General features: G+C 45.8%; 1 protein-coding gene across 6 annotated transcripts in view; it reads right to left on the bottom strand.

Annotated features, from left to right (window-relative positions):
• The window catches only part of LOC147108271 (phospholipid-transporting ATPase ABCA1-like), a 177662-nt gene extending 155611 nt beyond the window's left edge, over positions 1 to 22051 (bottom strand). For 4 of the 6 annotated variants that reach the window (XM_086004827.1, XM_086004831.1, XM_086004826.1 and 1 more), the window contains exon 1: positions 21928 to 22051. The gene's annotated coding sequence lies outside the window, so the exon portion shown is untranslated. Of the gene's footprint in view, positions 1 to 20647; positions 20708 to 21927 lie in introns of all 6 variants that reach the window. The other 2 variants (XM_086004830.1, XM_086004829.1) reach the window with 1 other exon arrangement.
• Positions 22052 to 23112: the final 1061 nt, after the last annotated feature.

Consider the following 23112-nt stretch of genomic DNA (forward strand, 5'->3'; position numbering starts at 1 on the left):
CAACTTTTATTGTCATTGTTAGTGCACAAGTGCAGTACAACGAAATGTAGGCTTGCGGCTCCCGGGAGTGTACATTTGGATTAAGACATTTAAACATTCAACATACATTTGGCTTGTAGTATATTAACATAAATATGACCATAATAAAGTGCATTGGCAGATGTGCAGGCTTTAGAGTTTATTTGTGGAGTTCAGTAGGATGACAGCCCTGGGAAAGAAGCTGTTCCTAAATCTGGTCGTACGGGTGCGAATGCATCTGTAGCGTCTCCCAGATGGCAGGAGGGTGAACAGACTGTGGCTGGGATGGGTAGGGTCTTTGATGATGGACCGTGACCTCCGTAGACAGCGTTTCTGGTATATGTGCTCTATGGTCGGTAGCCGGGTGCCGGTAATGCGTTGGGCAGTTTTGACTACCCGCTGCAGGGCTTTCCGGTCATGGTAGCTACAGCTGCCATACAATACTGTGATACAGTTTGTCAGGATGCTCTCTATAGTGCAGCGGTAAAAGTTAGAGAGGATCAGGGGTGACAGGTTACATCCCTTCAGCCTCCTTAGGAAATATAGGCGCTGCTGGGCCTTCTTCACCAGAGAAGTGGTGTTGAGGGACCAGGAGAGGTCTTCCGTGATGTGGACTCCGAGGAACTTAAAGCTGTCCACCCTTTCCACCACAGCCCCATTGATGTGGATGGGGGTGTGACTTCCGCCTTTGGACTTCCTGAAGTCCACAATGTTTTCTTTTGTTTTCTTGGTGTTAAGGGCCAGGTTGTTATCGGCGCACCACTTCACGAGATGCTGGACCTCCTCCCTGTAGGCTGACTCATCGTTGTTGGTGTTCTGGCCTACTACCGTGGTGTCATCCGCAAACTTGATGATGGTGTTGGAACCATTAACAGCCACACAGTCGTGGGTGAAGAGGGAGTAGAGGAGGGGGCTCAGCACACATCCTTGTGGGGCCCCCGTGTTCAGGGTCAGCAGGGGGGTGGGGGGGGGGGGGGGGGAGGGGGGGGGGGGGGAGGTGGTGTGGTTACCTAATTTGACAGACTGGGGTCTGTTTGTTAGGAAGTCCAGGGTCCAGTTGCAGAGGGAAGTGTTCAGGCCAAGAGTTTGGAGGCCAGCTTGTTGGGGACGATAGTGTTGAATGCTGAGCTGTAGTCTATAAACAGCATTCTGATGCAGGTCTCCTTACCATCTAGGTGATTCAGTGCCGAGTGTAGAGCAGTTGTGATTGCATCCTCCGTTGATCGGTTTGCACGATAGGCAAACTGGTGTTGGTCAAGGGAGGCAGGAACACTGGCTTTGATGTGGGCTAAGACCAGTCTCTCTCAACACTTCATTATGATGGGTGTGAGTGCGACAGGTCGATAGTCGTTCAGGCACGTCACAGCCGTTTGTTTTGGCACAGGAATAATGGTAGCGGTCTTGAAGCATGTAGGGACTACTGCCTGGGCCAATGACAGATTGAAGATGGCGGTGAAGACATCAGCCAGCTGATCAGCACATTCCTTGAGTACCCATCCAGGGATGCTATCCGGTCCAGCAGCCTTTCGTGTGTTCACTCCGCGTAGAACACCCCTTACGTCGGAGGTCGACAGAGTGAGCACCTGGTCTTCCGGGGGTGGCAAGGCTTTGGTAGCCGGCTCCATGTTGTCCCTGTCGAAGCGAGCATAGAAGTTGTTAAGCTCCTCCGGAAGGGAGGCATCGCTAACTGGGGGACTGATGTTTTTGCCCTTGTAGTCAGTGATGGACTGGATGCCTTGCCACATGCGCCGGGGGTCCGAGTTGTTGCGGAAGTGATCCTCTATCCGCAGTGTCTGTTTCCTTTTGGCAGTCCGGATACCCTTTTTTAGGTTGGTCCTAGCTGCACTGTAAGCCGCCGCGTCGCCAGATTTAAATGCTGCGTCGCGTGCTTTCAACAGCGAGCGGACCTCTCCGTTCATCCAGGGTTTCTGGTTGGGGTATGTCCTGATATTTTTATGGGTCGTGACGACCTCGACGCAGCTGTTGATGTAGAATAGCACTGTGGATGCGTATTCCTCGATGTCATTATGGGCAAACATGCCCCAGTCAGTGCGTTCGAAGCAGTCCTGAAGCTCAGAGCAGGGAACGAAACGGCAACAGGAGTCAGGACCTGGGAACTAGAGCCCAACACGAGTCAGGACCTGAGGAACTAGAGCCCAACACTAGTCAGGACCTGGGGAACTAGAGCCCAACACTAGTCAGGACCTGGGGAACTAGAGCCCAACACTAGTCAGGACCTGGGGAACCAGAGCCCAACACGAGTCAGGACCTGGGGAACTAGAGCCCAACACGAGTCAGGACCTGGGGAACCAGAGCCCAACACGAGTCAGGACCTGGGGAACCAGAGCCCAACATGAGTCAGGACCTGAGGAACTAGAGCCCAGCTCAAGTCTGGATCCTCAAGGCAGGAGAGAAAATTGGTGGAAAAACAGTATAAGAAGTAAAGGGAGGATGTTGACTTAATCTGAGCACTGCTGCAAAATGGGAATTGATGAGCTGCCACAGGCAGCCGTATACTAGCAGGAGGGCGAGGCCTACGTGGGTCAGGAAAGGAACTGAGGATGAGTTGGTTAACTGTAAGCTGGTTCCAAGGTCACATTTTGACAGTACTATAAATAAAGCAGGTTTTGGACACAAAAGGGAGCAGTGCTGGAGTTGCTCCAGTTTCAAGCTTAAAGTCAGGACAAGAGAAAAGTTTGAGTTTAAAATGTTTTTAGAAACAGTTAATAGTAAGATAGCTACCGACACTGGAGTGCCGGGAGGGCCGGGAGGGCCAGATAGAAACCTCAGTATTCACCAGGTCCCCCTCTGGGAAAAGAGTTTGCAAATTCATCCGAGGCGCTAGATGGAAGGCGGAAAAAACCAGGACAATACTTTCAGATGCACCAGGGTAGCACAGGGTCACAGTTATGAAGGGTAAGTTTATTACAGGGGCATTTCTTTATGCAGAGGACAATTCAGGGTTCAGTGGCTTCAGTCAGTCCTGTGAGTGGTCTGAGCATCTTACTCTTATGGAGACCACAATACTCTCGATTTACTTGTATGATAGCACAACCCAGGAGTGTAGAAATCGTACACTCGTGACCCGAGCCTGATATTCATGTCTTTCACGCATGTACTTGTTCAAAGTCTCCGCCAGCAGATTGAGCAAAAACAAGATTTGAAACAAATTGTTAAGCTACTTTATTTCACAGCAAAACAAACATTCAGAGCAGTAGTTGTGATCAGATTCACTCAGTTCAACTGGTCCAACTTGTTTTTGTGTAATACTACAAACATAGTCATAACGGCACAAAAGGAGGCCATTCAGCCTATCAAGTCCGTGCGGCTCTCTGTAGAGCAATCCAGTCAGTCCCATTCCCCCGCTCTATCCCCATAGCCCTGCAAGTTTATTTCCCTCAAGTGCCTGTCCAGTCTCCCCTTGAAAACATTGAGTGTCTCCGCTTCCACCACTTCCATTGGCAGCAAATTCCAGGTCCTCACCACTCGCTGCGTAAAAAAGTTTTTCCTTCACCTCCCCCCGTATCTCTTTCCCAAAACCTTAAATCTGTGTCCCCTAATCCTTGTACCATCAACTAGTGGGAACAGACTTTCCCCGTCGAGCCTATCCTAACCCATCATAATCTTGTACACCTCTATCAAATCACCCCTCAACCTTCTTTGCTCTAATGAAAACAAATCCAGCTTCTCCAACCAGTCCTTGTAGCTAAGATCCCCCATCCCCAGAACCATTCTGGTAAATCTCCTCTGCACCCTCTCAAGTGCCTTTACATCCTTCCTAAAGTGTGGTGACCAGAACTGGGCGCAATACTTCAGTTGTGGCCTAACCAGCTCTTTATAAAGGGTCAGCATAACCTCTCTACTTTTGTACTCAATACCTCTATTTATGAAACCCAAGATCCCATATGCTTTGCTAACCACTCTCTCAATGGCCCAGAATTTTGGGTTGGGGGCTTCCCGTGGGTGTAAGCCCCCGACCTGCACTTACCTTGCGCGCCGGCAGTTGAGCTGTAGAGCCCCGTGGAATTCCGCACCGGGGCCTGGCCCAGCTGCCGGCGTGCTGTGCTTGCGTATCCCGGGGCGCAGTTAGTGCGATGCGTCCCCTGGGATCACATGAGCCATGGGCAGCCAATCGGAGGAGGGAAAAGCCCATTCATAAGATTGACAGGTAGACCTGTCAAAACTTATAAATACTACAGGCCCAAAATAGCAGTAAACCTTCAAATAATTTTTTTTTTATTTTTTTTTTTTAAAAACATCACTTTTTAAATAAACTATAAATTACATTAAATAACTATTTTAAACAATAATTTAAATTTCTGAAAAAAATAATTTTACATTATAACAGGGCTAAAAATAAACTTACCTTGCTTTAAAGCATTTAAAAATAATAAACCTGTGGAAAAAATGTTTTAATTTTAATTAATTGACCACTTACCTTGCAAAAAGCAGGCCTTACGCCTGCTTTTTAATGTGTAAATCCTGTAGGCTTACCCTCCCGGGAAAACCTTGAAAAAAAAAACTAAGTTCAAAGCGCACGCGCAGCCTCCCCTGCGCGCGCGTTCGACCTCTGAACCCCTTCGTTCAGAGGATCGGAAGTGCCGGTTTCCCGCGCATGCAGGAAACCGGCAATTCCATTCGGCCTACGGGCGAGTACCCCGTGCGTACTCACCCGGGGAGAGCCGAATTTCTGGGCCAATATGTTCTGCCACCTTCAGGGACCTATGCACATTAACTCCCAGGTCCCTCTGACCCTGCACACTCTTTAAAACTGTGCCATTAAGTGTATATTGCCTCTCCCTGTTCCTTCTGCCAAAATGCATCACCTCATACTTCTCTATTAAATTCCATCTGCCACCCTTTCTATGTCCTTCTGCAGTCACTGTTTGCCACACCCCCAAGTTTGGTGTTATCGGCAAATTTAGAAATTCTACTCTGTATTCCAGTATCCAGGTCATTTATATATATCAAAAAAAGCAGTGGCCCCAGCACTGACCCTTGGGGAACACCACTGTACCATCCTCCAGTCTGAAAAACACTTGCTGTTTTCTGTCCTTAAGCCAATTCCTTATCCAAGCTGCCACTGACTGACTGACTGACCCACCTATTCCATGAGCCTGTAACACTCTATGCATAACTATATCAGTAGGTTGTCTTGCTTGACTTAAACTAACTTTCTAACTCCTCTATCCTGTCACAGCCTTTTGCTGTCTGACTGCCTCACCGCATCCTGTTTCAAACAAAAATATCGTGTCTGTCTCTCACAGTTTTAATTCTTACTGCTCACAGCCAGAAAAGAAATCAAAAACTTTCCACAATAGATCTAAAGTGTTTTTACAATTGCTGAGACAGGCTAATGAATTGCTTATTTAAAATCTATAGAAACAACATCAAAGAACAGAAGAACACAAGAAATAGGAGCAGGAATAGGCCAGATGGCCGCTCGAGCCTGCTCCGCCATTCAATAAGATCATGGCTGATCCTCGACCTCAACTCCACATTCCCACCATGTCCAAAGCTAGTTTATTAGCATCTTAGCTACCTATCGTACCAAACATTTTTTTTTTTTTTTTTTTTTATAAACTTTGTCTGAATACATTATACATTTTACAACTCAACATTATAAGCAACTCTTTGCTTTCCAAATCTTCTCTGTGGGGAAAAATGGTTAAAAATCCCAAAATGCAAGTGACCAACAGCTCGAATAAGTTATAAAAACAGAAAATGCTGGAAATACTCAGCAGGTCAGGCAGCATCTGTGGAGAGAGAAAGAGTTAACGTTTCAGGTCGATGACCCTTCGTCTGAAATGTTAACTCTGTTTCTCTCTCCACAGATGCTGCCTGACCTGCTGAGTATTTCCAGCATTTTCTGTTTTTATTTCAGATTTCCAGCATCCGCAGTATTTTGCTTTTGTATTGTCATAGCTAGAATAAGTTAGCAGGATAGGTGGTTGGGCCCATGGCACTGGACTCAATTAAGAAACAGCTAAATAAATAGTGTGATGGGAATACAGTCAGATTGTATTCTGGAAGGGGAGGGTCAAATAGTCAGAGGGAATCTCAGGGCTGATGTCAAACATGTTCAATATAACGTCACGTGGAATGAACTTCTGGGTAAAGCAGCAGGAAGCAGAAGCTTTGCAATCATTTAAGAAATGGTTGGCTACCATGATTTTGGGGTGGGGGGGGGGGGGAAACTGCAAAATGAGCTCATCTGAACTACCTGGTTGGTAAAGATCTGCTCTTGCACCATCAGATCAGCTTCTGGTTGGCCACTGAGCTGGACCAACCTGCCCCATTGATCAAGGGAGGCAACGCTGGCACAGCAATTGAACTGTTTCACTCCCACTAGAAAGAACAGGAAATGAAAAGCTACCAAAACCTAGGAGAGGGAGGAGACCCTGGGCAGATTTTGGGAACCTTGTTTAATCGTGGAATCCAATTCTACAGTTTCTCTAACTCTTTGTTCTTTTCTCTCTTGCCCACCCTCCGTGGTTCTTCGTTCTTGCTGGCACGTGGCTGGTTTTGGCATTTCCTGCTTTGTACCAACTAGCTGATCTCCCGTGATATTATTTCTGGGGTCTGGAAGAGGGCTGTAATGTTTCGCTGTTAACGTGGAGCTGTGTTTCGATTGGTGCAGGGACGATTTAAAAAAGGCACAAGTAGCAGGTTATTATTGCTTGCAAATCATTGGCTTATGCCATTGCGGGTGATTGGGGTCGCCCGGGCAACAGAGGCCCAGACTTTCCTTGTGGACCTGGAGGAGCAGTCCTGCGTCTCCTGGTCCCACTAAATAAAGTTTCTGACTTACCCTATAGGGCCTCCCCTTCTCCCCTGCCAGATTTTACTGAGTGGGGTGCATCCGGCAGGCACGGACTCAGTAGGCTGTTAAAATGCAATGGGGGTCCTAATGGCACCATAAGACTCTAATCTGCATCTATTAATGAGGATCCTGCCTGAGTCAGACAGCCAAAGAAAGGGATTGCAAAATACTGCGGGCATTCCTAGCCTGGCCTGCTGAGTATTTCCAGCATTTTCTGTTGTTAAGCCAAAGAAAGGGTCCAGTTATGATGTCAGCAGCCGTGAATTCAGCAGGAAGAGGGTGGTAAGTCTTTGTACAGCCATTTTAACTTCGCACTCAGCCCATTCCCACCAGGCGGGTTGGTTAAAATTCCCCTCAGAGAGTCAGCTCTCCGCTTCCCAATAATACCGCAGGCAAGTGCACCACTCGGTGTGGTGCTGAATAACATGGTCCCAGGTTCCATCCCCGATCTGTGCCGAGTTAGCTAACCTCAGCCAGGGTGACAATAAGGGGCGCTACAACTGGCCTCAATGCCCATGGGTTAGGGAGGTAAAAACGGTTTAAAATTAGCCGGCATTTCCACTCCCAGTGACCCCTGTTGGGCAGTGCACATATATGGGCAGTGGACAAGGACAAGCTCGAAGTCCACTGAGATGCTTCACATTCACATAGTCTGCGGGCACCCACTATGTGTTGGCGCTTGTGTGAGGTACTGGAGGGAGATTAAGAGCCATGGATGTTACTCAAAACAAAACATGGAAATTAAAGGCAACTTTTGTTCAGATCTTTATATAAAGATCAGGAACATAACATGTTGACACGTCAGATAGCATACACAGACTTCTTTTTAATCCATACGCAGTAGACATGAGTCACATAATAACATACATTTTAAATCTTTATCAAGGCATTGGCACACACTTCTCAAATAAGTCTGACGGTTTAAAGGAACTAGTAATAGTTGCTGGAAAAACCATGAATTAGCCCCACCCCTTGAGAGATTTTTATTTTGAGAAATCTAGGCGATAGTCCAAGGCCCATAGAGCAGCACACCACCAAGGTTGAAAAGATTAAGACAGAAGACAAGATAAACCAAGTAGTAGTAGTTAGGTCAGGGGTAGCCAAGCTTATGGTCTTTGTGGGACACTTAGCTGCATACCTTGGAGCCCAAGGACCTGTGAGGCTAAGCTTCTATTTCTATAAATTTATATATCTGAAGTAGCTGATACTAGCAGATTTGGGGTATTCTGATTTAGGATTTACCTGCCAATGACATGAAGAATAGCCCTTTCCAAACCTCCAGGCCCACAAAGTTCAAACCAGCAAGAAATAAATAAGTGCAACTACGACTGCCTGGGCATTGAAGGCCAGATTGCCAAGGCTCAGGGGCCACAGCGCTTGATTTTCAGAAGCCTGTAGAGTGCAGGGAGAAGGGAAGACCGAAGGACGTGAGGAGGGCCAAGCTTCGAGGTCCTGGAAATAAATGAGCGCAGCAGATGGTGCAATGAGTCTCGGTTTCAACATAGCAAGGATGCAGTGTGCAATACAGGGTATCTGGAAAAAGGAAAGTTCAAGAGCACTCGCCATGGTAGTATAGACAAAACAGCGAGATATGAAAAGCTACAAGTACGATTGTAAAACCAATTAGTCCATAACTTTTCCTCCAAAGCTCCCACTCCTGTCTCATTTTTGAGAACCCTCGAGATCTTTAGCGAGTCCTGTACCAAATGTTAGCTGCTCCTATCCAATACACAGACAGGCAATGAGATTACTGAGCACTTACACACAACGAATAGCTAACTGCAGCAATGAGCTGACGGTGTTACACTTCTCCGAAACAAACATTTTTAGGAGGCAATGGGAAAAATACGCACCAAAAATTGGTTTAATTGTACAGTCTCAGTTACTCAGTGTAATGTAACACCATTCACAACTTGTCTGAACTTTTCCCTCCCCATGAAATAGAGTTAATCATTGGTCACAATCAGCTTTACTTTGCACAGCAGAAAAATTAAAAGACTGGGAGTCTATTCATCTTAAAGCAGCCCTTTGTTTTCCTAAAAGGGGAAACTCGCATTTCGTACAGCGGCCTCCAACGATTTCTTTCTCTCTGGCACCGACATGTAGGAACTGCCAAAAGATTGTTCAACATCTGCAGCTCATTTTCACAAGAAATGAGAGAAAACTTATTCCACCCACCTTCTTCTCCCCTGAATAAAAATTTTTTTTGTATTGCCTGATCTTTTCCTCACTCGCAGTTACCAAATAGTGATCTGGAGCAGGAACCCAGCCTGATTTTTTCCTCTTCCTTAACTCAGATGTTGAAGTCAACTGTAGCCATCCCCCCACCCAACACCCACCCGTCCTCCACCCTCACAAAGCCACCCCAGCTGAAGTAACTTAGTTGAGCACAGACCAGGGATTGAATTTGAAGCTTTCCTTGTGTGGCTCAGTGGGTGGCACACTGATGAACCAGGCCATCTGGTGGCTCAAGCTTTTCATTTTAGGGTTTATTTATGGTCGCAAGAAAGAAAAAAGGTTAGATTGTAGAACTGGGCACAGTGGATGATGGCAGTAACACACTGAATGATTTTAGATCACGCTAACTGTAAACAGGACTCTGTTCCTGAAAAATTTAAGTTGAACCAGCATTCAGTCTTTTCGGGGAGAAAGCTCCAGATTTCCAAGAGCTTTTGTGTGAAGAAATGCTTCTAAACTCAAGGGGATACAAACCAAGTTTATGCACCCTGTCCTCATAATGTTACCCTTTAAGCTCCAGTGTCATGATGGTGAATCTGCGCTGTATCCCCTGCAATTGGAGAAAGTCCACTACCATCTTCTCAGGGCAAATTGACCAGCATTGTCCACATCCCGAGAAAGATAAATCATTGGAAAATACTGTTCTGATCTGGTCGCCATGCTACCAAAAAGTACATACATGTACAGCAGAGGGTGCAAAGAGCAACAAGACTGATCCCAGTGTAAATTAAATGAGGAAAGACTGGAGAAGCTCAAGCCCTACTATGCAACAAGGCGGTGGTTTTGAGGGGTCCTCCCAGAGGGATATAAAATATTAAATAGAATGAATAAAGTATCGCCAGAATACTACGGCAGCATAAACAAGGTATGTAAAGTGCAGAGGACAAATTTAAATTATTGAAAAATAAATGTAAATTAGTAACAGACAAAAATAAATTGTCCTTCACTTTCTGTACCTATCTTTCCTGTGAAACGCCTTGGGATGTTTTACTACGTTAAAGCCACCATATTAATGCACATTGTTGCTTTTGTTCCTGGTCATATTGCACTAATTCTTTTTGTCTATCTCTGTATGGCTCTCAAACACTTTTGTCATTGTCTCTGTATCTGTGACTCTTTTTCTGACCTATTCCCTCCCCTTGTTCCTTGACCCTCTCTCCCAGATGTCCTTCACTCTTTCTCTATGCCTCTCATGCATTTTCTTTCCACTTTCTCTCTACATATCTTTCCCCTCAGCTCCTGTGGAGACCTGGAGACAGACTCGGGGGCTCAGTCCCTGTGACTTCCATAGAAACAATCTCGTTTCTCTCTGGGTACAAAAGGAGGGAAACATAGAAACTAGGAGCAGGAGTAGGCCATTCGGCCCTTCGAGCCTGCTCCACCATTCAACGAGATCATGACTGATCATCCAAACCCTAGCACCCGGTCCCTACACCGACAGCCATCCCACCCAAGCCCTATCCCCGTAATCCCACGTATTTAATCCCCCCTAACACTAAGGGCCAATTTTTTTTTTTTTTTTTTTTTAAATCATGGCCAATCAACCTAACCCGCACATCTTTGGACTGTGGGAGGAAACCCACGCAAACATGGGGAGAATGTGCAAACTCCACACAGACAGTCACCCAAGGCCGGATTTGAACCCGGGTCCCTGGCGCTGTGAGGCAACAGTGCTAACCACTATGCCACCGTGCCGCCGGGAATTAGGGGGGCAGAGACTCGACCACTGGGAGGGAGCAAGGGTTTAAAGCACGGACACACATAAGTTAATAATCACACATGGGTTGGTCACAAAACTTGGATTGGACAGGGCAGGGATGCCAAATTAGGGTTGGGGTCGTCCGGAAGAGAGACCGAGACTGACATGTTGCCAGATCAAAGGGGAGGCTCAGGTCCGACAGAACAGAGAGGCAGAGTTGGTCAAAACCCAGTTGTGTAGGAGGAAATAAATGCTTAAAGGAAAGAACATTAAAAATAATTACAATAAGTTAAAAACAGAAACCTATAATAAAATAAAGGGTGGTTTGTGCGTTTGGACAGGATCCGATTGGTCAATAATGTCACACAAGAGCTGGTTCTTGCATCAGTTAGCATGGACCTATGTTGGAATTTGATTAGTCTGTGGCATCACATCCATGGAGCAATTAGTAATGCTTAAGGATCACTAGTGTTACAAACACCAAACTTTTAACAATGCAGTGCTCTTTAACTGAAAGAGTGATTAATGCTTGGAATGTATCTGCTCGGCATGGCAGGAGAGGTGAACATACAGGGGACGTACAAAAAACGGTTGGATACAAAGATGGGAACAATAGAGGGTTGAGCTTTAATGAGCTAATTGGCCTCATGTGGGGCCAACTGGGGATTGAAACTGGGACCATCCTGGCCTGTAGGCTGGGTGCTCTACTCAGCAATGCCTTCACCGCCACTGAGGGTGTTGAAGATATTTAACATCCACTGACCTAGCAGCAAAGCACAAAACTCACATTTATTATAATTTCCACAAACTATAAAATAACACTCCATCATCATGCTGACCAGTCCCTAATGATCTCCACCCCAGCCTAATTTTCTCTGACTTTGGCCTTTGTACAGTTCCATAAATTGCAATCGCCCACTGGTACCTCACTCAAGTGGCAATTCTTCATGTTTGAGGCTTCACAGTGAGTGTTGGCAGGCTATTAGGCTGTGGCAGGCACCGCAACGGAGCTCAAATTCATGTGACCTTAATTATGGCCAGAAATCTCTTTCTCCCACTCTAATTTCCCAGACTGCTTAAAGTAGCGTTAAATCTTTAAGCATCTTAGCAGCACAATCAGCAATAACGTGGAAAAACCTCTTACAAGTTGGCACGTCCCAAGCAACCTTTTGGAAAATTCAATTTTTAAATATGGGGGAGGAGCGTGGTTGTGAGGCTTCTCTCAGGAGAAGGGCGGACGGAAAGAGAAAAATAATAATCGGAATATAGCCCAGCCAGAGTGGTCTCCGGTGCCGGCTGGGAAACGGCCAATGTCCTGGGAGCCGGTCAGCAACCTCTCAGCGGCAGGAGTCAGGGAAACTAAGAATGGGGATAAAAATATGGAAAAGTAAAAAAGGGAAAGCATCCCCCCAAAACACCCTGATAAAAATAGTTTAAGAATTTGAAATAAGGCTCAAAAAGCTAGCAACGTTTGAACAGAATGAGTAAAGTAGCCGAGACGTTCAGCAACAACGGCTCCAAAGGAGCTGACCCAATGAGCACATTCGGTTACTAGCAGTGAGCACTCCCGGTTCAGCTTCTTACCAACTCTAATACACACCTGCACGTGTGTAGAGAGTCATTAATTACAGCGCAGGAGGATGCCATTCGGCCCATTGTGTCTGTACCAATTCTAGCTCTTCAACTGGAACTATCTACTCTGTTCCCATTTCCCTGCCCTCATCCTATTATATTTGACCTTTTCAAAGATTTATCCAATTCCCTGTTAAATGATATCATAGTGTCAAAGGCGTGCATGAGCAACACCAAATACATCTTAATTTCCAAGAATATTGGATGAAAAAGGGGATTCTGTATGGGTTCTGCAGCCCTGGCATTGTGTGCATGTACGTCCTTTATAAAAGCGTGCACGGATCAATTGCAAATGGTAACTTGCTTGCCCAAATACCTGGACACCCCACGCTTTCAAAATACCCTCCTTGGTCTGTACTGAAGTTGCTGGCCCCAGCTGGGATGTCTACAGGGACACTACAATTGGCCTCAGTGTCCTTGGGTTAGGGAGGGCGGGTGGAGAAAGAGAGACATCCAGGGTTCCCAGTCCTGATCATTATCCATTGACTCCGGCTAGAAAGTAAGTGTGAGAGAGAGCCAGAGAGCGATTGTGTGAGCCGTGATGCTCTCTCAGTAGAATAGTCTGCCGATAATCACAATCTAGGCTGATATATGAAGAATGGTCACTTGGACGGGAAACCAGAGTAGACTGAAACACTGGAACCACACCCCAGCAAGAGGAGGGAACAGAAAATGAGATAAAATCAAAAAACAAATTGCAGTAGTTTCCATTTCCACTCTACTGACTATTTAAAGGTAGTACATAACTACTAGCACGCACATTTAAGGGGCAATACTTGCTTGCTCAGCTAAAAATACACAAAATTAAAGGACTGCAGTATAGGTGTAACTACAGATCTGAGGTAACCTTCAGCAAATAAGCTCTCCTCCCTCCCTCAGCCTGTTATTCTGTTAATTACTCTAGTTACAGGCTCCTCCATTTCAGAAGACTGGACACACAGCAAAAATTCCCAAACATTGCAAATCTCCTCAGACAGCAATTTTAAAAAAAAAAACAGATCCACGAATCATGTCCTAGACAGACTTTAGATAAGCGATAATACAAAAGCAAAATACAGCGGCTGCTGGATAAGCGATGCTCATAACAAGGTACCAGACCTGCTGCACCACGCGTCTCTGAGCCTCCGCTCACAGCCTGACCACCTGGGCCGTGTGGCTAAAACTGGGATTCAGCGCTGCCCTTCCCCACATACTCCGCAGTGAGAAACTGGAGTGCTGTTAGGAAGTGGCATCTCCAGAGCAAGTGAAGGGGCCCTTTGAGACACAAATTTCCAATGGAACTATCAGTCCCGTAACATTTTTTCACCTCTCCCCGTGGGGAAGTGCCCAGGGTGACATCGTGGGGTGATGTTGGGGGAGTCCCATCACTCTGCGATGCAGTGTGTTGCAGTATTCTCGAGAGTGACCCACATACAAGCTGGGGATTGTGACCTTTGACAAAAAGGTTCGTGAGTAACACAGCCCTAAAGGCACAGATGTCCAAGACAACTCGTGCTGTTTCGCGACCTAACTCCCTCTGCCACTTGAAAGTGTCTGCTGCTCTGAAGAGGACTGGACAACACGGAACTCTGTCTAAAACAGCAAGCTTGGTGGCACCGATCTCGAGATAGGCTGCAACTCTCTGCACTTATCCCCACAGTATATTGTCCTTTTAAATAAATACTGTGATATTTGTCAATTCGAACAGTAGGAAAAGTTAAAACATACACCGACCCATTCCCCATCACCCTCTCTGTTACTGCAAGAACAGGAATGAGCAGCAGCAGAACAAACGGGAAAGGTAGGAATGGCCACTTAGCCAGCAGTGGATCTGAGGCTAATAGCACACATGTTAGAGGGAGGAGGTAGGCACTTTGGTTTGTCAATCCTGGATGGAAATAATGAGCCCCCAGCGTTTAACTCTCAGGGGCTCCTACCTGTGGCACACAGATGAAAGTTGAAAGAAAGCTGTTCATTGAGAGAACACCTTCTCCTCGCGCTCAAACTTCTCAAGGTTCTTCACACACAATGAGTTACTTTGAAGTGCAGTAACTGTTGCAACGTGGGAAAACGAGGCAGCTCATTTGCAAGATCCCATAAATAGTAAGGAGATAAATGACCAGTTAATCTGGGGTTGTTTTTGGGTGTGTTAATGGTGGCCAGGACTCCAGGACAACTCTCCACTCTTCTTCAAATAGTGTCATGGGATCTTTAACATCCATGTGACCCACTGAATCAGGCAGACAAAGCCTTAGTTCAAACTCTCTGCTGAAGGATAGCATCTGTAACAAGGCAGTACAAATACACAAATATCTTTATTTCGGCATATCCCTAATTCATGAATTACGTACAAATCAAGCTTTTTACAAGTCTTTTCCAGCTCCTTATTTAAATTTGACGCGGGGAGGGGAAATAAAACAACATGACCGGTGTACACTGGCATGACATTCCATCAGGCAGTGGTGCCTAAACTGCTGCCCATGGGTCCTAGGAACTTGACCCTTGAAGCGCAGACAATTCAGTTCGATTTATTCTTCTATTGCTTATTCATTGGTTTGTCCCGTTTAAGTTTTATGGGCCTCCAAGGTTTGGAAACAGCTGTCTCAGCAAGGTTGCCTCATTGGTGGATCAATCCCAAATCATAACCTCAAGAGCTGTTAGTATGAGCAACGTAATGCCGATTAATGCAACATGGATTTCAAGTTTAGAGTGAACCTAAGGTTTTATGGCATTCAGCCACACAACCCACAAAGACAAAAGCACAGACACCCCTGTCTTAAAACAACACAGGGCCATATGCACACACACACTCAAGGCAGCTATGCTTCACACCAGTAGGCCTGTGGTGAGAGCTGAACGCTCCATAATATTTCCTACCTTCCATCCCTATCCTCAATTTCCTCTCCTGCTGGCACTGACTTTTCCTGGGTCAGGAGGCGCACGAGCGCCAGGAGCTCCCTCACCCAACTGCCCAAGTCATTGTCAGCAGGGTATTCAATACTACTACTTTCATATCATGAGAAAAGCTTATAACGGGGTGTCTAGTTTGGCTGTCCATTCGATGGCCTCCCGAGATGCCGAGTGGAGAAATGAGGTGCCTCCCGCAACAGGTCTTAGTGGGCAGGTTGATGTGATGTGTTCCATGGTCTGGGACTCACGGCCACAGTCGCACTTCCGGTCATCCCTCATCTTCCACTTGTGGACCAGGTGGCCACCTCGCACGTGCCCTGTGCGGATTGGGTTGAGCCTGTCCACGGTCTTCGAGAGGGGTCAAAGCCAGGAACCTCAGCTGTTGGGTCAGTGCTATTCAATTACAGGCTCTATTCCACCCAGTCAAGCCTGACCCTGCCCTCAGCCAATATCCACATGTGTACATTCCAGTAGGGGTCAGTGATTAGGATTCCCACCCCCTCTCGCAACCATCCCTAGCCCAGGTGCACAGTGGCCAATCAGCACAGACGGAGATTTGAATCCACGCCTTCCTAGTCTAAGGCTCAGTACCATGCCAGGCAGTGCATTCACCCACCGAGCCACTGGGCAATGCCCCTGGCACTAGTGTAAGTGTTCTTAGAAACAGCCGTGGGCAGAGAGTTGCTGCTGATGCACATTCGTGACTTGCTGTCTTCTGAACTGCTCTAACAGTGCTGCTAATGCCCCAGATGCAAATTAAATTATATCCTGGACACAGACACACAACAGGCTGCATCACTGCATCCTCAAGCTGCAATCAGCCTGACATCTACCACAACTCCCAATCACTGTGTGTCTGCAGTAGGTTGGTAAGTGGAATGGTGCCGACATCTCCAATCTATCTCTGCAACTCTTTCCAGTCCTACATCCCACATGTACCTGTTGTTGTTCTTACTCTGTGGTCCTAATGTGCATCACCCTTTCCTCTACTACTGATGGCAAAGACTTGTCACCACGCCCCTACACCCTGGAACTCTCTCTTCACAAATCCCTCCTCCTTGCAATCTCTCTCCCCTCTTTCAAAAACCTCCCCAAAATCTAATCTTTGAACTCGCTGTCGACCCACACTCCTGACTTGTCCTCTAGGTCTTGCACAGTATGCCCCCCTCCTCTTGTAAAGCAGCTTGGGGCATTTTGTTATTGGAAAAGCCCAATATATAAATATATAAGCTGTTGCCGATGATGTGTAGACAGTCTCATTGACAAGAATGTATCTCCTGGGACCAGTGCATTTTGGCAAAGGGTTCAAGTAACAGATACACAAGTTAGGAGGATAGGAGCAAGAAGAAAAGTCAAGCGGAAGAATTTTACCCAATGGGCGATAGAACTGTGGATACATCAGGTGGAAACATCCCTGGGATTCATACATCGAGTGTACAACAAAGCCACACAGACCAGAAGGCCCCCAAGTTCGAACCCCCAATTGTGTTGTGTTAACTGGTCTCAGGAGGACAAAATGGGTGCTATAATTCACCTCTGTGCCCTCACACAGGGAGGGGGAAATTACCAGGTTTAGTCCAATAACTTCACAATACAAATGGATGGTTAAGTGGTATGACAAGAAGATTGGTAGGTGGGGTTGTTGGATACTGTATGGCGAGAAGGTTGGTAGGTGAGGTTGAGGTGTATGGTGTGTGAGAAGGTTGGTAGGTAGGGTTGTGGTGTATGGTGTGAGAGAAGGTTGGTAGTTAGGGTTGAGGTGTATGGTGTGCGAGAAGGTTGGTAGGTGGGGTTGAGGTGTATGGTGCGATGAGAAGGTTAGTAGGTAGGGTTGTGGTGTATGGTGTGCGAGAAGGTTGGTAGGTAGGGTTGAGGTGTATGGTGTGCGAGAAGGTTGGTAGGTGGGATTGAGGTGTATGGTGTGGTGAGAAGGTTGGTAGGTAGGGTTGTAGGTAAGTGGGATCAAGTGTTCCGGAGAGCAGGCTGGTAGGTGGACCTGAGCTATGACTGGTTTATTGAGCCTTACCCTTTCCTTGACCCTAAATATTCTCATGTTCTTGCATCTCTAGATTCCCTATGGATGGAGGGTAGATAATCAGCTACTTATAATGAACGATGCCTCTTGTTTTATGCCTGTCTAGCTTTCTCTACCGAGTATTGTCCTGTTCACCCAACTGTCTAACTACTGTTAAAAATAACTTGGTAATCTATACCAAGGCAGAGCCCCAGTAAATGCATCATTCTCTTTCGTCTACTGTCACAACAGGTGCATTACCAGGAAAAACTTGTTTTTATATAACAGGGAGGCGCTGAAGTTTGGCTCCTCGTCAGCCAGGGACCCAAGGCAAAAGGTGGAGCTCACCAGCCCCAAAATTACAAGGCACATGTAACTGGAACCAGTCTGTCTTTAGAACAGATGGTGTGAATGACCTGTAACGCTCACAGCTAAGCTTTTTAAATCTATTATTTATTTTTAACCTTTCTTGCCTGAAATGCCGACTCCGTGCTGGAGTATACGTTCATGCAGGGGGTGGGGTTAGAAGGAACAATCTGGCACCTCCCCCAAATGGCTATTTTCCCATATGAACTGAGAGCACATCAGCCCCACATTTACAATCCTGCAGGAACTCGCTGCCTAGCCTTCCTCTCCCTCTCTACCGTGACATGTCTTACCTCTTCTATTCCTCATACAATCTACATGCTTTTAAAAGCCAAGCTTGGTGTCATTAACCACTATTTCTGATTTACCATGTCTTCCCTCCTAGTCCTTCCAACCTTGGTGTCCCCCACTTTGGGCCTTGCTGTAATTTTGGTTTCTCAAAGAACTGGATTCCTTAAAATGTTCTTTTCTCCCTCAAAGCTCCAAGTTTGTCACCACTATTCCCGCTCTCATTCACGACCCGGCTGTTCAGTTCTGGTGAAAGGTCACTGACCTGAAACGCTGACTCTGGTTCGCCCTCCTCAGACGCTGCCTGACCTGTTGAGTGTTTTCCAGCCTTTTCTGTTTTTATTTCATATTTCCAACATCCGCAGTATTTTGCTTTTTAAACAGATACCTGTCATTTTTACCCCAACCTATTGGCCAGTGTACTATACGCTCAAGATAGATATTTCATCCGGCTACTCAAAGTAATATGCAGAGAGGATTTTTCTTTTTTTAAACTTTCAGTGCGCACAAAATAGCATCTACACAGGAGCTATAAAAGATGCATCGAAGGCGAGAATTGAACTTGGCATCTTCTGATCTGTATTGCTCAGTTATTCATTGGGTTTAGCAACTGGGCCATCAGGGAAACTGCCAGTAATGCACAACATCATTACGTACTTGTTATTCACTTCGGTAGGAAGAATAGAAAAACATAATATTTTTTAAATGGTGACAAACTATTAAAGGTTGCTGTTCAGAGGGATTTGGGCGTCCTTGTGTACGAAAAACAGAAAGTTAGCATGCAGGTACAGCAAGCAATTAGGAGGGCAAATGGTATGTTTGCCTTTATTGCAAGGGGGCTGGAGTACAAGAGTAAGGAAGTCTTGCTGCAAATGTACAGGGCTTTGGCAAGACCACACCTGGAGAACTCTGCTCAGTTTTGGTCTCCAATCCCGAGGAAGGATATACTTGCCTTGGAGGGGGTGCAATGAAGGTTCACTAGATTTATTCCTGGGATGAGAGGGTTGTCCTATGAGGAGAGATTGAGTAGAGTGGGCCTACACTCTCTGGAGTTTAGAAGAATGAGAGGTGATCTCATTGAAATATGTATGATTCTGAGTGGGCTTGACAGGGTAGATGCTGAGAGGCTGTTTCCCCTGGCTGGAGAGTCTAGAACTAGGGGGCATAGTCTCAGGATAAGGGGTCAGCCATTTAGGACTGAGACGAGGAGAAATTTCTTTACTCAATGGGCTGTGAACCTTTATAATTCTCTACCCCAGAGGACTGAGAATGCTCAGTCATTGCATATTCAAGGCTAAGATCGCTAGATTCTTGGACTCAAGGGATATGGGGATCGGGCAGGACAGTGAAGTTGAGGTTGAAGATCACCCATTATCTTATTGAATGGCGGAGCAGGCCCAAAGGACTGTATGGTCTACTCCTGCTCCTATTTCTTATGTACTTATGTTTAGGTATTGGATCCAAGGATAACTTTATCAAATGAACAATCATTTCACCACTTCTCCCTAATTGCCAATACAGATAAATAGTACCACGCCAAAATTATCACATACATGGGAACAGGAGTAGGCCATTCAGCCCCTCGAGCCTGTTCCGCCATTCAATTAGATCACAGCTGATCTGTATCTTAACTCCATTTATGTGATCTTGCTTCCATGTCCCTACCTAACAAAGATCTATCAATCTCAGTCTCTATTCCTCCTCTACAAACATTACATCCAACTGTCAAGCACACTGTTGGAATCCTGGTTAACTAATATAGAAAAGATCCAAGCTAGAAAATTGACTTTTCCCCAAAAATTTCTGGGTGAATTTAGTGTTTATTAAGGTGAAGGGTAACAATATAGGAAAATGGAACACTTTTTCCACATTTTGTCAGCATCAAACACTTCCAGATCAGGTAAAGCATGGGCTAGATACAGAGTAAAGCTCCCTCTACACTTTCTGATCGAGCACTCCTAGGATAGGTACAGTATAGGCTAGATACAGAGTAAAACTCCCTCTACACTGTCTGATCGAGCACTCCTAGGATAGGTACAGTATGGGCTAGATACAGAGTAAAGCACCCTCTAAACTGTCTGATCGAGCACTCCTAGGATAGGTACAGTATGGGTTAGATACAGAGTAAAGCACCCTCTACACTGCCTGATCAAGCACTTCTAGGATAGGTACAGTATGGGTTAGATGCAGAGTAAAGCTCCATCATCCCATAATGTGCCAGCAACATTATTAATTTCACACACCTACCATCCTGTGATCTCTCTCAGCGAGTGGCAGTTTAGTGCCAAATTAGGGGCAGTGTTGAGCTATAGACTCACATCCACTTGGCACTGGGTTGAGACTGGCTAATTGCATTTAAAATGTGACCTCAGAGACAGAGGGAGAAGACTTCCATCGGATCAGTCTAGATTGGATTTGAACTCGGGTCACAGAAGTTAAAGGTCAGTGTCTCGCCCACTGAATCACTCAGTTAATTTATTTTAATTTGCAAATTAAAGCCAGTGCAGTACTGGTGTCCTGTTATTATATTTCACCACCATATTTAGTAAATAGAGTATAATGTATGTTTACAAAGTACACTAAATATACTTTGAGCTAGACCATCATTACTGCACCCGCACTCACTCAATCTAGCACAACCAGTCACACCCTCAGAAACACATCCAGTGATTTGACCCACCTTAAATGGGGCTGCTGGTCTTACAGCTAAGTCAATGAGTTACATCATTCTGCCATCCAGCTGAAAGAGAAAGTCAGCCACCCCCACAGGTGGCAATAATGGGATAAAATATCTACTTTTGGTGAATCTTAGTTTGGTTTATTTTTGCGAGTGCATGTTGCAGACACAAAATCACGACAGGAGCCACTTCTCAGTCAGTGACAGTTAGTCTCGGCCCTTTTTTCTACTTATTTGCTACTCTCCTCTCCAGAAGGTACCGACTCTTCTTGAGGAACAAGGGTCATCTAGTATCTCACCCAACTGGCCGTCCGCACGTGCAAGCCCAGACAGGGAGCATGGAAAAACATCACAGCCAAACCTAACCAGGTCTTTATGTGACATCCGTAGGCGGGCACTTTCCAGCAAAGGTCACTGAATAACTGTCAGGAGCAGTGCTTGTTCCTGATCAGATTTTATCCCAGGGGCACTGAAGGCAATTGTAGTGCCCCAACTGCTCTCCCAGCTAGTATCAGCTAACTCCAGGAAAACCGAGGATCAAAGCTGGGACATTCTGGTCTATACATGCCCATTTGCTTGCTGACAGCAACATGGATGCTATACACCAGACCCTTACCACTGATTTAAACATTACAATTTAAACTTGATTGTAACAGACAATAGCTAAAATAACAGAACCAGCAAATTTTACATAGAAAGATTCTAAAAAAAAACAAATTATAACAAAAAGGTATTATATAGAGTAATATGTTCAATAAGAAACTTAAAAGATATACAAGTTAAAATTAATTGACACTTGGGACAGATAGATATATATAATATATATAATATACACTAATATATATTATTTAAATTAACAAGTAAATTCAACACCAAAAACACTTAATAGGTAAAATTGTAACTTAAAAATGTTAACAAGTAAATGCAACATTTAAAATTACACATTTTCTTGTAAATAATTAGAGTTTAATAACAAGGAAATGCAACACTGTGTAAGCAATATTGCCTCATATTACTTGAGTTATATCAAAAATGAACACTTTGACAAGAAGCAACAAATTAAGTATAAGTGGCTAATAAATCTAATGTATAAAGAACCTGAAGCACAAGGGCAAATCCCCTCCAGTTACATGCGGCTGTAATAAAATCTAATGCAACAATATCTGAAGCAAGCTGGAGCCTGACAGTATCGCTCCCCAGCCCTTCCTGCATCTCCTGTAAATTATTTATAAGTAGCTTCACTTTAAACCTTTTTAGACTGTTGTCAAGCACGCCATTTGTACCTTTTTTTTCAGCATGCGGCTATCCCTGGCTCCATGCTGCCCTGTTCTTGATGTCTCTCTCGCTGATCTTTGCCTCCTCTCTCCAGCCGCTGCCTCTCGCACCACCCCGAGTCCCGTCCACCCGCCGCACTCCCATTGGCTCAGGCCCGGCGCCCCGCCCACCCAGCCTCGCATCTCCATTGGCTGTTGAACCCGTCAATAACCGGCATTGGCCCGGCATTGCAACACTCGGGCCGACCTCTGATTGGACAGCAGGAGCTGTCGTGGGGGGCAATCCGTTTCTATCAAGACAGTGGAGGGTTCAGTCCCAAAATCCATGGGGCTGGTGAAAGAGCAAATTATTCAAATATGTACAATATATTTTTTTAATATTTTGACCTTAGTATTCCTGCTCTTTCTAATTCTCTTCCAAAACCTCTTCACATGGGTTATGGGGAGCTGGCAGGGAAATGGAGCTGAGCCCAAGATCAGATCAACCATGATCTCATTAAATGGCAGAGCAGGCTCGAGGGGCCAAATGGCCTACTCCGGCTCCTATTTCTTATGTTCTCAGCTTGACTCAGCTCTATGACCTTCGAGTCAGATATTCACCAGTTGGAGTCCCACTCCAGAGACTTTACATAGGATTACATAGGAACAGAAACAGACCATTCGGCCAAACCAGTCCATGTCGGCGTTTATACTCCACTCGAGCCTGCTCCCGTCTTTTCTCATCTAAATCTCCTCAGATAATGAAGCAGTCCATGTCCGCATGCAACAAGACCTGGATGATGTTCAGACTTGGGCTGATAAGTGGCAGGTAACATTCACACCACAGAAGTGCCAGGCAATGACTGTCTCCAACAAGCGAGAGTCTAACCACCTCCCCTTGACATTCAACGATATTACCATCACCGAACCCCCCCCCACCATCAACATCCTGGGGGTCACCATTGACCAGAAACTTTACTGGACCAGCCACATAAATACTGTGGCAACAAGAACAGGTCAGAGGCTAGGTATTCCGCAGCGAGTGTCTCACCTCCTGACTTCCCAAAGCCTTTCCACCATCTACAAGGCACAAGTAAGGAGTGTGATGGAATACTCTCCACTTGCCTGGATGAGTGCAGCTCCAACAACACTCAAGAAGCTCGACACCAGGACAAAGCAGCCCGCTTGATTGGCACCCCATCCACCACCTTAAAC

This window comes from Somniosus microcephalus, chromosome 13 (genome assembly GCF_052327205.1).
Source record: "Somniosus microcephalus isolate GS21.2 chromosome 13, FLI_Smic_1.0, whole genome shotgun sequence".
In the NCBI taxonomy this organism is placed as follows: Eukaryota; Metazoa; Chordata; class Chondrichthyes; order Squaliformes; family Somniosidae; genus Somniosus; species Somniosus microcephalus.